Raw genomic sequence first — 13,985 nt, 5'->3', positions numbered from 1 at the left:
ATTTCGCGGGAAAATCTCAAGACGAACAATAGACACTCAGGTTAGAAGCCATAGCAGGAAACCTAAAGACTATAGCATTTTCTTCCTTAAGATTGTGGTTAAGAAGGCTCCCAAGTTTTGACGCGATAGCATTAGGCCCCGTTCACCAGGAAATCTGCGTCGGCGTTGTGAGCAAAATAATTACGGACGTGTCACTGGAAGGTACTCACCAGACAGCACGCTAGAAGGCACGTGGGCCACCTACGTCACGTGACTTTGCAGCGGCATCGCAACCTGCCCACCGGATAGTTAGCAAACTGCCTACAGTGGCATGTGGCAGTTAACGACTGGCCGCTCGGGCAGCTAAACCTCCTGCTGGGAGCACCTCCCAGCATATGGCAGTGGCGCATCGCTTAACCGCTGCACCAGTGCACCAGGACGAGCATAAGGACTCCCAGGGATTTAAGAATCATAAGTATATCGGCATTAAGCCTTTACTCTGTCATGTCTCGAGCTTATCGCGAAGTTTAAGTGTCCCCTCAATACATTTTTAGAGATTCCAGATTTTACAGATTACCTGGTTGCAGTCACAGCTGGCCATTAGTAACCATCATAGATTCAGTGCGTGCTATATTATCACGTGCTAGCGAGCCAAAGAAATGTGGCTACAGTCCGCCGCCACGCGCTCTTCGCTTCCAACCAACTTAAAATAATATCGCAGTAGAGTTGAAATCTGGCTCAGATTGTACATGTTCACGAAAAAAAAAACAGTCAAAAGACGGAACACAGCGTAGAGACAAGGCAAACACATGACAACTGGTGTCGCCGTGTGTGCGCCTTGTCTATATGCTGTGTTCTGTCTTTTGACTGTGTTTTTAAAGAAATAATATCGATTATGTGTAAACGAAATGAACGCTAATTACCTCACTTTCTGTGAGCAGCTCACCCGCATAAAAAGCAAAGAAGCAAGGCCTTCGGGTTAGTGTGTTGTGCAATACCTGTGTGTTGCGCAATCTCAGCCTAATTTAAAGAAGCCCAGGTGGCCGACATCAATCCAGAGACCTCCACAAGTGCATCTCACTTTCTGTTCGTTCCTTTACTGTCCTTTTTAGTGCTTTTAAGAGCGCTAGCTTTTATTCATCAAGTTTCACGATTTCATGGGGTCTGCTATCATGTGCCGTCGGCGTAAAATCCGGTGTGAAATCTGCTACCACCTCCCTTCAGCGTCAGAAACTGCAAGGAATTCATGCTGTCCAAGGAATTCAAGATGGCGGCCCCATTGTAAATCGTTATGGCAACTCAATTGCTGATTGGTTGTTGACGTCATTAGTATATCGACTTGGTGACTGATTGCTGAGGTCACTGATTTTGTGAAGTCATAATTAACTAGTCGCGTGGCTATATTTAATCGCTTATAACTCAGTAATCAATGAGGACACCGTAAAGCGAATTAAATATGTGGAATCATCTAGATGAGTAGAACAAGTTTGCCACCGATATTATCTAATGAACTTAATATTTTGTAATGGTTAGACTTAAACTTAATTGCTTATACAAAAATATTCTATGATGTCATGATCTAACTAATGACATATTCGTAATGGGCTTGATGAGTAGAGCATGTTAGACACCAACATCGCCTAATTAGATTAATATTTAGTTACGGGTAGGCTTAACATGGGGGCCAAGACGTCAGCACTCGACACCTCGCAATTTCATTCCTTATCAGGACCGGGCACCTACCGCCTTGAGGCAAGGAAAAATGGCCCTCTAACAAGTCAAACAGTCGAACAACTTTTTTCGGCCAAAGTTTTCCAAAATTATCCGACCTCAAGGCGGTAGGCGCCCGCTCGTCGTTAAGTATCGGAAAGTAGCCTAACCACGTGGTTATAAATCGCATCGACGATGGATTGCGCTATCAGAGCTAACGCTCGTTGCTACAACGTCTTCCAGACAACGGTGTCATATTTTTTTAAGGAAAGGAAATGGCGCAGTAACTCTTGCTTCTGGGTGGACACCTGAGGGCTCTATTCACACTTGAGAGTCGCAGAGATTGCGCGACCCCCAGTCGCCTGCGACTACACCGCAGTTCGACAACACTGATGTTCACACTTGCAAAGGCGACCTGCGGGTCGCCTTCTCGTTCGATTCTCGTTTGAAATGAGAACTCTTGGCAATGACGCAGTTCGCGCGCGCTTTCGAGAGTTTCGTCTGCTTTGGCCGCGTCTCCTGCGCTCCCGCTTGGCCCTCGAAAGTGCTCTGGTCACTCGATATTAGCAATTGGCTGGGGCAACCTGAGCGGAGACGAAGATATAGCGGCAATGTGCACTGCGGCCGTACAAGCGGCCTGCCAGCCAGCCTGGATGCCGGCCGCTAGCATGAGAAAAATGCTCTAGTATGTTGTTTATTCGCGTTCATACCATGCTCTTGGAAGTCTAAATTCAAAAATGAATCGATTGTGAGGGTCGTTGGCCAATACCGAGCTGCTGGATACAAGCAAATTTCTTCTCATACCCGCTTTGCTGCTGTTGCCCAAAGCGGCTCGATCGCCTGGCGTTTGTTTCTCCGTTGCTGAAGGCGTCGCGGATATCGAGCATATTTTTATATTATCATGAGGCGGCGTTCACAATAAATCCGTAACGAAAGTAGCATCTTGATTACAGCGCTGTTCAGTTCTGCATCGCCCTCAGCTGCGGCATCGATGTGAAACCAGCTAGGCTTAGTAAGGACTACGGCAGCTCGGCGCACCCGCGAGCAGCGTCGTTGCCGAAAGCTCGGCTCGCTCGCTGATTGGTTCTGCGGTTTGAGACTCGCATCCGCAAGGCTGCAGAATTGAGCAGCGAGCGACTGGCCCGCGACTGTCGCTTTTCGAACAACGCGACCGTTTGCGACTGTCGCTTTTCGACCAAAACAGTCGCGCGACCTCTGCGACTCTCAAGTGTGAAAGGGCCCTGAAGCAGGCCGTGAGGGGAACTAGAAAGGTAATAGTGCAAGAAGAAATATGTGCCGTGGAGGAGGGCTCTGAAATAATTTCGCCCAAATCGCGATCTTTAACAAATTCTCGCATATATCGAACCTTACCGCGGCGGCAGTGTTTCGATGGAGGCAAAACGCAACGCCGCCCGTGTGCTGTGCAATGTCAATGCAGGTTAAAGATCCTCAGGTGGTCGACATTATTCCGGAGCCCTCCACTATGGCACCTCTTCTTTTCTTCTTTCACTCCCTCCTTTATACCTTCCTTATGGTGCTGCTCAGGTGTCCGCCGAAGCTCGAGACAGATACTGCACCATTTCCATTCCCCCAAAACAAATTTTTTTTACATCGCTGGACACGCTAACCACGCTCTATGGTAACGGATAGAGGATCCTTCTAACAAAAGGCATTCGCGAACACGTAGCGATGAGACGCCGGTCACGAACCCCTCTCTCATTGCTTAATCTGAGGACGCGGAATTGGACGCGTTTGCCAGATCTCGAAGTACGGCTATGTATTCTGTGACCGACTCAACTGGCTAGTGCACGCTGTTGTAGAATTTACGTCGTTCTACAACCAAATTTGTCAAGACAGGGAACTCTTGGGCAAGTAATGTCACTACAGCCTGATACATATCTGGCGCAGGGTCTCCCGTGTCTGTGGATGCTGATACTGGAAGCGACGCAATCTCCGGTTGCGTCGTAGTACGTGAAAAATAAATTCTGCTCCTTTCGTCCTCTAAAAACCGCAGCTAAGTTAAAGTTCAAATATCTACATCCATTGTGCTCAAGGCACCGCCGGGCGTCGCGGTCTCTGAACAAGGCTCAGGCGCATGAACGCCGGAGAAACCTTGCGTCGCGTTCGACATTTTTTTCCGTTGATAATCTTGTTCACAGCTTGTATTTATCTAGTGCAATCGCCTCTCAATTCAACTTTCAAACGACATCGCCAGAAATGAAGCATTGACCTTCCGACGCAATACTCAATATGGCGGTTAAAAACAAGAGCGGCCTCCCGATCTCTCAATGGCCGGTCATGAAAACGGCAGCAGCGCCCCAGCTCCTCCAATGGCCGGCTACAAAATGACAGTGGCCTCCTGATTCGCTGCTAACGAAATGCTGACCCAGTACAACGTACTTGCAGTTTTCCTTTCATTCCGCATTTAATACTGAACATGAAAGATGCCGACCTCCCGGTCTTCACGATTGCCGGTTACAGAAAATGGCGGTTAATGGTCTTCCTCCCCCCTCGTCTGCACAGCAAGTTTGCACGCAATGGCGGTAGCTGCGTAGGTCCACTAGGCTTAGCGACCTCCTCAACCGGCTGAACTCCAGGCGTCTCAAAACGTAACCTCGCTCATTTTCACTAGAACACTTTTCACGCGTCTAAGAAAAGCCGGCGATAAACGCACTCACTCGCTTTCCAAAGCTTCAGTATTCCGGGCAAACGCAGCTCCTTGGAAGCGGCCCGGTCCTCAATGATGACGCAGGAGGAGGCAAGCAGACGTCGGTCGAACGATTAAGAACATGAATTTGCCGCTGAATATAAGACGTGAAGAAAAGAACCGAAGACAACGGAACGTCGTCACATTTAATCTAATTCATAACGGCCAACTCACATTAAGGCAGTGGGCCTAATAACTCCCATCCTCGTCGTCAATTTGTTGTCGGCCTGAACGGCCGCAAGAAGGGACTCGAAACTCAGCAAAACGTGATGATAGACGTTTTATTAATGAAGGGATGGGTTTTTATATGGAACAATGACATGAAAATCCAAAGCACAGATGCACATTCACAAGGTTTAATCCAATCCAAGTAGAACGAAACTGAAACCCAGGACACAACAAAGTGGACTTAACAGTTTCCGAATTAGAACCCCCAGCCCTTCTCATGATGCTAAAGACGAGGATATCCTCAAAAATATTTGCAAGCCTAGTGTAAAGGTCGTGCGAAATAGAAAATCAAAGCAGATTGAAGGATGAAAGTGAAGAAGTCTCCCTTCCTTTCTTTTTTCACTCTCTCCTTTTTCCTTTCTTCTACTGCTCGGTTCAGGTGTCCGCCAATATGTGAGACAGATACTGCATCATTTCTTTTCCTCAAAAACTTATTTCCAATTTCAAATGATGGCCAATTCTCGGCCTCGATCCTCCAGGTGAATGTGTGCCACTTTGAGGTGTCTTCACAGCCGAAGTATGTCGAGGAAAAATGCCCTTTATGACAGCGTCAAAGAATTAGTGGTTTTTGAGGAAAGGAAATGGCGCGTGGCAAGGAATGTGTCACATGGCGGTGGACACCTTGACCGCTCCTTATACGAACGAAGGAAAGCGTCTTCGCAACCAAAACATCTTCATCAAAAATGCACTCTAAGACAGCGTCACAAGTTCTGAGTTTCAGCAATGGAACATTCAGTGGATCCAGAGTTTAAAAAGCCACTGTACACCCAACCCCCATTCCTATGCTTCTGCTGCACCCCCTCAAATTTTGCGCCCAGGACGGACCGGGGCGGATAGTTGTGCGTGGCACTGCGCATCAGCTCATCAGTCAAGATAAAGGCTCCCGAAGAACTCTGTCTCAAAATTGCGAATGTCATGTTCTTTACGGGATTGCTCCTCTCTTTTTTTTGCGCAGTAACGTTATTTCCGTCATGAGAAAAACTAACCGCAGCGCTGGCTTTCAGGTTATAGCATCCACCTCGCATACGGTGGGTGCTGTATTCGATCCTCAGGGCCTCCAGGTACCAACCGCTTTTTTAACGGGTGTAACAAGCATTGCTCCTGATTGATGCTCGGCTATTCTAGGGTGAAATGCTTGGGAAAAGTTTCCTCGACCAAACTGTCGCATTGACAGGCCGGTGATTCGGTCACCATCGAAGAAATTAAATTCATGAGCAAAACTTTTCCATGCGGGTTTTCTCGCGAAGAGGCAGCTGGGTCTCACAAGCCCTACCGGAGGTTGTGTTAGAGACAAGCGCCTGCCAGGGCAGTGGCGCAACGGCCAACATAGCGTCCTGGCCTCGCCTACTGGGTCATTTTGCAGGCGGGTTATAGGGCCGTAGATGTCCATTGCCATCCGCAATACGGTTGATACGGTGGCTGAAACAAAAACTGCAGCGCATCAAATTTTCAGGTTTTATTATTTACTCGCTGCGGTGGCTCAGTGGTTAGCGCGCTCGGCTACTGATCCGGAGTTGCCGGGTGCGAGCCTAACCGCGGCGGCCGCGTTGCGATGGAGGCAAAACGCTAAGGCTAACGTGTGCTGTGCGATGTCAGTGCACGTTAAAGGTCACCAGGTGGTCGAATTTATTCCGGATCCCTCCACTACAGCACCTCTCTCTTCCTTTATTCTTTCACTCCCTCCGTTATTAATTAGTTTATTTATTTATACTGTTAGCCCTTTTTGGGCCGATACAGGGTGGGAATTCAATTACTTTTTGTAGCAACACAAACACAGTGCAGTAAATACAACATAGGTCACAATTCAAGCAAGCCCCAGACGGTGGCGGCATCAATTTTTATTACAATGAATTAGCTAGGCACGACGTATTGAAAGGATCATCCATATATGGCGCCAGCTGCACCAGGAGCGAATACCGCGGAAAGCGCAACACGCCAGGTGGCCATGTGCACCTTCGTGCGCGGCCGAACCATTTGTCGCAATCACATTGACACGGACGCTTCGCCCCGGTGGCAGTTTTTTCAAGGAAGTGATAGATTACCGGTAATCGATTACAGAAAACAAATGAAATACTCGAAACTTTACCATCAGATAAATTAATCAAATAAATACAAAATTGCACAGAAATGTAATTAATTACAAGAAATCAATTATGTACAACTCTGACACTGACATAGAGGGGCCGGCCCATGCGTACGAAAGAGTTCGGGACAATCGCGGTTTTTCAGTTCGTGGACGTCCAGCAGCGGACATTCCTAGGGCCTTAGTTGACTCATTAAGACGTCCGTTGCGCACCCCTTGAAAAAAAAAAAAAAATTAGGAAAGGAAATGACGCAGTATCTGTATCACTTATATCTCGGTGGACACCCGGACCGCACCGTCAAGGGGGGGGGGGGGGGTGTAAAGGACGGAGTGAAAGAAGAAAGGAACGGGCGGTACGAGAATAATTTAGGTTGTTCGACGTGCTCTGACATGCACTGGCGCCTTTTGCGTTTCGCCTCCACCGGAACGCGGATGCCGCGTTAGGGTAGCGTGTCTGGAGTTCGTTACGTACGATTGGATCTGAACCGCATGTCTGCCGGGCATTTGAAGTCTACTGGGAGGTTTTCGACGCCTCCCCCTACCCCTTTCCGCTCATGCCGCCCCAACCCGGGCGCCTGATCGCGAGTACTGTTACGCATCTGACAGGGGCTACACACGCAGCTGCATGCTGAAGAGCCCTTGAAAAATTAGTGCGCCTATTAGTTTGGTGTAGAACCCCATGCACCCTGCTAATTCTCTGCTCAAAACTAATCCTGGGCGCTCGGCTACTGATCCGGAGTTCCCGGGTTCGAACCCAACCGCGGCGGCTGCGTTTTTATGGAGGCAGAACGCTAAGGCGCCCGTGTGCTGTGCGATGTCAGTGCACGTTAAAAATCCCCAGGTGGTCGAAATTATCCCGGAGCCCTCCACAATGGCTCCTCTCTCCCTTTCTTTCACTCCCTCTTTTATTCCTTTCCTCACAGCACGGTTAAGGCGTCCAACGGTATGTGAGACAGACACTGCGCCATTTCCTTTCCCCAAAAACCAATTATTATTATTATTATTCCTCACATTCATTCGCCAAGAATGCAAGGGCAGCTTCATGACTTGGCACTCCCATTACTTCAAAGTTTTCTTTTCTTTGTTCAAGCTGAAGGGCAAAGGAGCTGTGCACCGAGCTTAAGCGCTTCGGCCTCAGCACAAACCGAGAAGAGCGCATTCTCAGGGAGGAACGTGCTCTTCACAGGTAAAACAAAAAAAAAGGATTGTCCGCTTCGACTTACCGCGCCTTGAAAGGTAGTTTGGCAGAAGCCCGTAGTGGCACATACTGCACACTTAGTTGGGCGCACGCAGATGGCTTGCGTACGCAACGACCCAGCTGGAAACGAATGGGCGTGCGCAAAGCGCTGTCTGTCTCACTGCGTCTCGCGCAAGGGCACCGCCGCATTTCTTCTCGGGCCCGAGTCGTACCCCTTCCTCCTCGTCCACTCCGGCTGAGTCACACCGACCACGTCGCGCCAATTTGGTGCACCACCGACGCCCTCTTTATCTACTGATACTGTATCAGCGGCAAGAGATTTCGTCAGGCGTGTCATTCCTTGGCGCCAGCGCCAATCCGCGACTGCGTCCTCGGCGCAGGACACGCTTACGCAATGAAGTGACATCATGAGCATTTCTGTCCCGACCAGCGTGACGGCATCTCCGTCAGCATACATCACTTGACCAGCGACGAATGCAAGCGGACATAAGTGAATGAAGAAAACGGATCAGTCGAACATACGGCCCCTGGACAGTATTAAAATAATAATAATAATAATTGGTTTTTGGGGAAGGGAAATGCCGCAGTATCTGTCTCATATATCTTTGGACACCTGAACCGCGCCGTAAGGGAAGGGATAAGGGAGGGAGTGAAAGAAGAAAGGAAGGGGTGCCGCAGTGGAGGGCTCTGGAATAATTTCGACCACCTGGGGATCTTTAACGTGCACTGACATCGCACAGCACACGGGCGCCTTAACGTTTTTCCTCCATAAAAACGCACCCGACCGCGGCGGCTGCGTTTTTATGGAGGAAAAATGCTAAGGCGCCCGTGTGCTGTGCAATGTCAGTGCACGTTAGATTCCCAGGTGGTAAAAAAAACTGCGTTTTTCATTAATTCGAGCCTCTGCTGCTGTTTGATGCGCGCTGTGACATAGGTCGTGCGAGAATACCGCACGCTGGTTGCGGTAGAAACGCCCATGATGCCACTTAATTGCGTAAGCTTGTCCCGAGCCGATGTCGCACTCGAGCAGTGGTGCTGCCGCCGACGAATGACGGAGCGCAACGAGGCGTTTGACGCGCCTGACGAGGTTAATCGCCACTAATCCAGCCACGGCAAAGAAGTAAGCGTTGGTTTGGGATCAGTTGCCGCAGTGTGACTAGGGAAGCTCTCTAAGTGTGACCAGCGGAACTGGATGCCGCGCTAGGAAGGCGCTTAGCGGCGGCGGAGCGATCATACCGACTGTGCCTTTGATTGGCCCTTTACATTCCCGCCTGCTGTTGTTTCGCAACAGTTGACGTCACGGCCAAACGAAATTGAATATATCCCGTAGTGCTACGTGACCCAGCCAGCCTAGGCAGGCGGGAAGATGCCGCCGCTGTCAGTATGTTTTAGAGACAACGCTCTACTTCCCAAACAAAGCTAAAAAATACAGGCCATCAGTGAACTCTTACAAGGAATAAATAAAATAAATATTGCTGCAGATGGGATTCGAGCTCACGGAAGCGCGAGCAAAGCAGCTTCGCTGGCCACTGCACAGGCGTGATCGCCGCTGCCAATCACGCCTCGTGTTAAACTGCAACAAACTTTCGCGCTGTGCACAGCACATTATCTCTTCACCAACTTCCATCAGCGGACCAAACAGATCACAACTTATTAACTTCGATCATGCTTAGCCTGAGTGTAATATCGTCACCAGATGTGCCGACAACCGACCAAAGCAAAACCATGAGCAAACCAAGCCTAACGTGTGCTTTCGCATGTGTATTCGGTTTAACTACTTAAAAATCGTACCATTTTTTTTTTCTTCACCGTCACATTTTATCCCAAAGATACAACTTACATGGAAGGTGAGGCGCTTTTCTCTTGACCAGAGGGACGGAACCACTCAGTCACAAAATGCCGCTGCCTTCACTGGATGTAAAATAATCGTAATGCATCATTTTCACAACGAACACAGTGTAGGCAGACTACTCCTTCCGACGTAAAAACAAGGAATAAACGTGTGTACGCGGAGCGCGCAAGCAATGAGACCGCCTGACATTTTGCCATTGCCAAGCTACGTATGCCAAGCTGCATATGGGTGGATGTCTACGCTCAGGAGACCGTTAAACCATGTCATCACTTTGGGTTCATATTGGAAAAATTGGAAAATTGAAATTTGGATTTTGGGGAAAGGAAATGCAGATATCTCTCTCACATATCGGCGAACACCTGAACCGCGCCGTGAGGGAAGGGATAAATGAGGGAGTAAAAGAAGAAAGGAAGAAAGAGGTGCCGTAGTGGAGGGCTCCAGAATAATTTCGACCACCTGGGTATCTTTAACGTGCTTTCTTTTTGCCGCAACCTTGTGCTGCAGTGAACGGACAGCTTGACGATTTTCGAGCATCCGTTCTCCAGTCATAAATGTCATCGGGGTTTGGGGCCTTTTTTAAATTGCAAAATATTCAGGCATTAATGAAGTTGCAGAAAAGGAGGCTGAAAGTTTTTTGCAGGGAGAAAATTGTAAAGTGATTTGAATCGCTGTTTAGAAGAAACCAGAGCAACATTGGTGTTTCATCGCAATGACCTCTAGGATTGGAATAGTGAATAGCAGCTTTCGTTAACACTATGTGGTTATTGTTCTAGCCAAACAATTCTGGCTTATTGTAGACCCCATATTTTCGGAAATGTAAAAAATCTACTTCAATCAGCATGTTTTTCTTGAATGATTTAAAAGAGGCCGCATTGTTCTTATTCCTAAAAGGTCTCCTTTCTTTTGTCGACATATCCAGCAGATTGGTGCCCTATCACCCTTCTATATTCAGATTTCAAACTGCTAGCAAAATTACACGTTCGCTGCCTACGGTCTCCCGTCCCTCATTTCCTTCCTCCAGATTTGCTCCAACCTGGGTCGTGAAATACATAGTTTATCTTCCGTAACGCAAGATATCCTAGAGTATACTATATGGAGGCATGCTCGCGGTCGTTTTGTTTCCCTAGATCAAGACAAGGCGTTCGACGTTTCAGAGCATGACTTTTAATGTACACTGGATGCTTTCGGTTTCCCACCTTCTTTCGTGCTTCTCATCAAATAGAGGTACAGAGAGAAAGAAAAACTTTATTGTTGAAGAAGAAGTCGGGGCACGCCCCTAGGTCTCCGCACGACCCCACTGCACTCGAGTGTTTATGTCCCTAAGGTCCATAACACTGCCAGCCCGGCCGGTGGCGACTGTCTGCACGGCCGGGACCTCAGAGTGCAGCAGGGTCTCCCAGTCTTCCCAGGCCTTGAGGTCCTCTAGGCCGCACGGGGGAGGGTCAGCCGGGCAGAGGGAGAGGGTGTGGAGGGAAGAGGCGAATGGTTCTGGGCACAAGGTGCAGGCAGGAGTGGGGAAGGAGGGGTGATAGTGGGCTAGGGTCAGGGGTGAGGGGAGTGTGTGTGTCTGTAGTTTGCGCCAGAGTGTTGCGTGTTTGTTATCTAGGGAGGGGTGGGGCGAGGGGTAGAGGTAGCGCGAGGCTCTGTAGGCCTGCGTCATCTCGCTGAACGAGTGCATTCGCTCCCTCGTGAATCCCCGATCCGAGGCCACCTGAACCCGGTTTAAAGAACCTCGGGATAAAAGGTTGGCGGCCTCGTTTCCGGGATTCCCGTAGTTCTCTGGCAGCCATGTAAGGTCAACATGGCGGCGTGGGGGTGCATCGGGCGAGCCCAGTGTGCCAAAAGCAGGGACGTGGACTCGGCCTCGCGCAAAATTTAGAATTGCAGTTTTAGTCTGTTAAAATGTACTGGGCTTCCGTGCGTGTGATGGCAATTGCGATGGCGGCTTCCTCTGCAGCCTCTGGGGTGGTGTCTGGGGGGAGAGGTAGTGTGAGGAGGGCGGATGAAGAGGAGTCCACCACGGCTGCGGTTTCTTCGTCACCCGTGCAGGCGGCGTCCACCCATACGGCGTCCGGCTCGGAGCCGTACACTCGGTGGAGTGCCTTCGCACGGGCTCTGCGGCGCTGCTCATGGTGGGAGGGGTGCATATTTTTGGCAGTGGCTTGATGACCAGCTCTCGGTGAAGGGATCGAGGAATGGGGAGGAGGGTTGGGTCGTTGGCCGGTATTCTGATTCCGAGGGAGTCCAGGATATACCGGCCTGTGGAGGTTTGTGTAAGCCTTGTGTATTGGGCCTGTCGATGGGTCTCCACGAGTTCCCCGATCGTGTTGTGGAGGCCCAGGCCTAGTAATCTGTCTGTGGGGGTGTTGAGGAGAAGATGAAGTGCGACTTTGAATGCCTTGCGGATCAAGGCATCCAAAGCATTTATGTCGTGTTTGGATAGTTCTAGCTATGGGGTAGTGTAGAGCACACGGCTGAGGACAAAGGCATGAATGAGGCGACAGAGGTCCCGCTCTTTCATGCCTCTATGATGGCCCGAAACTCTGCGGACGAGATGCGATATCGCGCCTGCAACCTGCTTGAGTTTCTTGGGGGTGGTGGTGTTTTTGCCAGCGTTCTGGATATGCAGGCCCAATACGCGGAGAGTGTCAACCTCCGGTACCGGGTCCCCATTCAGTTCGATGGCAATGGGGGAAAAATGTTGGTTCTTAGGCCGGATGAGGAGCAGTTCGGACTTCTCTGGGGAACAAGACAGTCCGATGTTCTGTGCATAAGTTTGGGTGAGGGTGGCTGCTTCCTGTAAGGTGTTCTCTGTGTCGCCGTCACTGCCCAGGGTGGTCAGCAGTGTGATGTCGTCGGCATAAAGAGTGCGCTTAAGGTGGGGAATAGTTGCCAATTTTCGGGCGAGGGGGATGAGGGTGATGTTAGAGGAAGGGGGAGAGGACTAACCCTTGAGGGGTTCCGATACTCTGAAGAGTGTAGGAGGGGGAAGAGAGAGGTCCAAAATGTATCTCAGCTGTGCGGTCAGAGAAAAATGCTTGAATGTAGGCGTACGTGCGCGCACCCACATTCAATGGAGATAGGGCAGTCATGGTCGCCTGATGTTCGATGCGATCAAAAGCTTTGGAGAGATCCAAAGCTAAGACTGCCTTTGTGTGAAAAGGCAGAAGCGGGTCGAAAATGTCATGTGTGAGTTGCAGCATGGCGTCCTGTGCGGACAGATGGGGTCGGAATCCCACCATGCTATGCGGGTATAGATTGTTGTCCGCCATGTGCGTTGTGAGTCTTGCTAACACAACATGCTCGAAGAGCTTCCCGAGGCATGAGGTTAGCGAAATCGGGCGAAGGTTTTGAAGTGTAAGTGTTTTTTTGGGTTTCGGTATGAATATTACCTTCGCGTGGTGCCAGGACTGCGGGAGGATAGCCTCCCTCCAGCACTGGATGAAGCATTGCGTAATTTGGGTGATCGATTGGTCTTCCAGATTACGGAGCATGTAGTTTGTGATTTGGTCTGCACCAGGTGCGGAGTTGGTTCGGAGAGTCAGGAGGGCCGCTCTGACTTCCGTCTGAGTGATGTCTCTGTCGAGTGTTGGATTGGCTGGTCCTGTGTAGGTGGGTACAGGTGTGGGGGCACCCGGAGAGGTGTATGTGTTCTGAAGGGTGTTTATGAGGGCCTTGGGATCGTCACTGTGTTGGTGTCTGAGGCGTGTCACGTGGTGTTGTGTTGATGATTTAGTGTTTGTGGGGTCGATGAGGTGTCGGAGGAGTTGCCATACGCGTTTGCTGGACAGGTTTCCGGCGATGCCATCACATATCTGTCCCCAGCTGGATCGGCAGAGCTCCTCCGAGTGTTGGATTTGTGTCTGCAGCGCGGCCAGCCGCTTTTTAAGTGTCTTGTTATATTTATTGCCTTTCCAGCGTTCTAGGAGGCTGTGATAAGCCTCCCAGAAGTGGGCTAGGTGTGTGTCCAGGGTATGCGTTTCGGTGGTCGTTTCAATATGTTGCGTGTTGTGGTGAACGTCATGCTTGAGTGATTGCACCCAGGCGTCGATCTCTGTGATCGGAGTGTCTGGGTGGGCGGTGTGTGCAGCGCGAAGTGCATCCCAGTTAACCGGTTTATGTGTTGTATAGGAATGACGTGGTGGTTTGTACGGGACAGTGATTTGTATAATGTAATGATCACTGCCCAATGTATGTTGAGTTCTGTTCCAGGTAACACCGCGGATGT

This window comes from Amblyomma americanum, chromosome 1, assembly GCF_052857255.1.
Source record: "Amblyomma americanum isolate KBUSLIRL-KWMA chromosome 1, ASM5285725v1, whole genome shotgun sequence".
In the NCBI taxonomy this organism is placed as follows: Eukaryota; Metazoa; Arthropoda; class Arachnida; order Ixodida; family Ixodidae; genus Amblyomma; species Amblyomma americanum.
The sequence above is the reverse complement of the archived record's forward strand: the minus strand, read 5'-3'. Positions refer to the sequence as shown.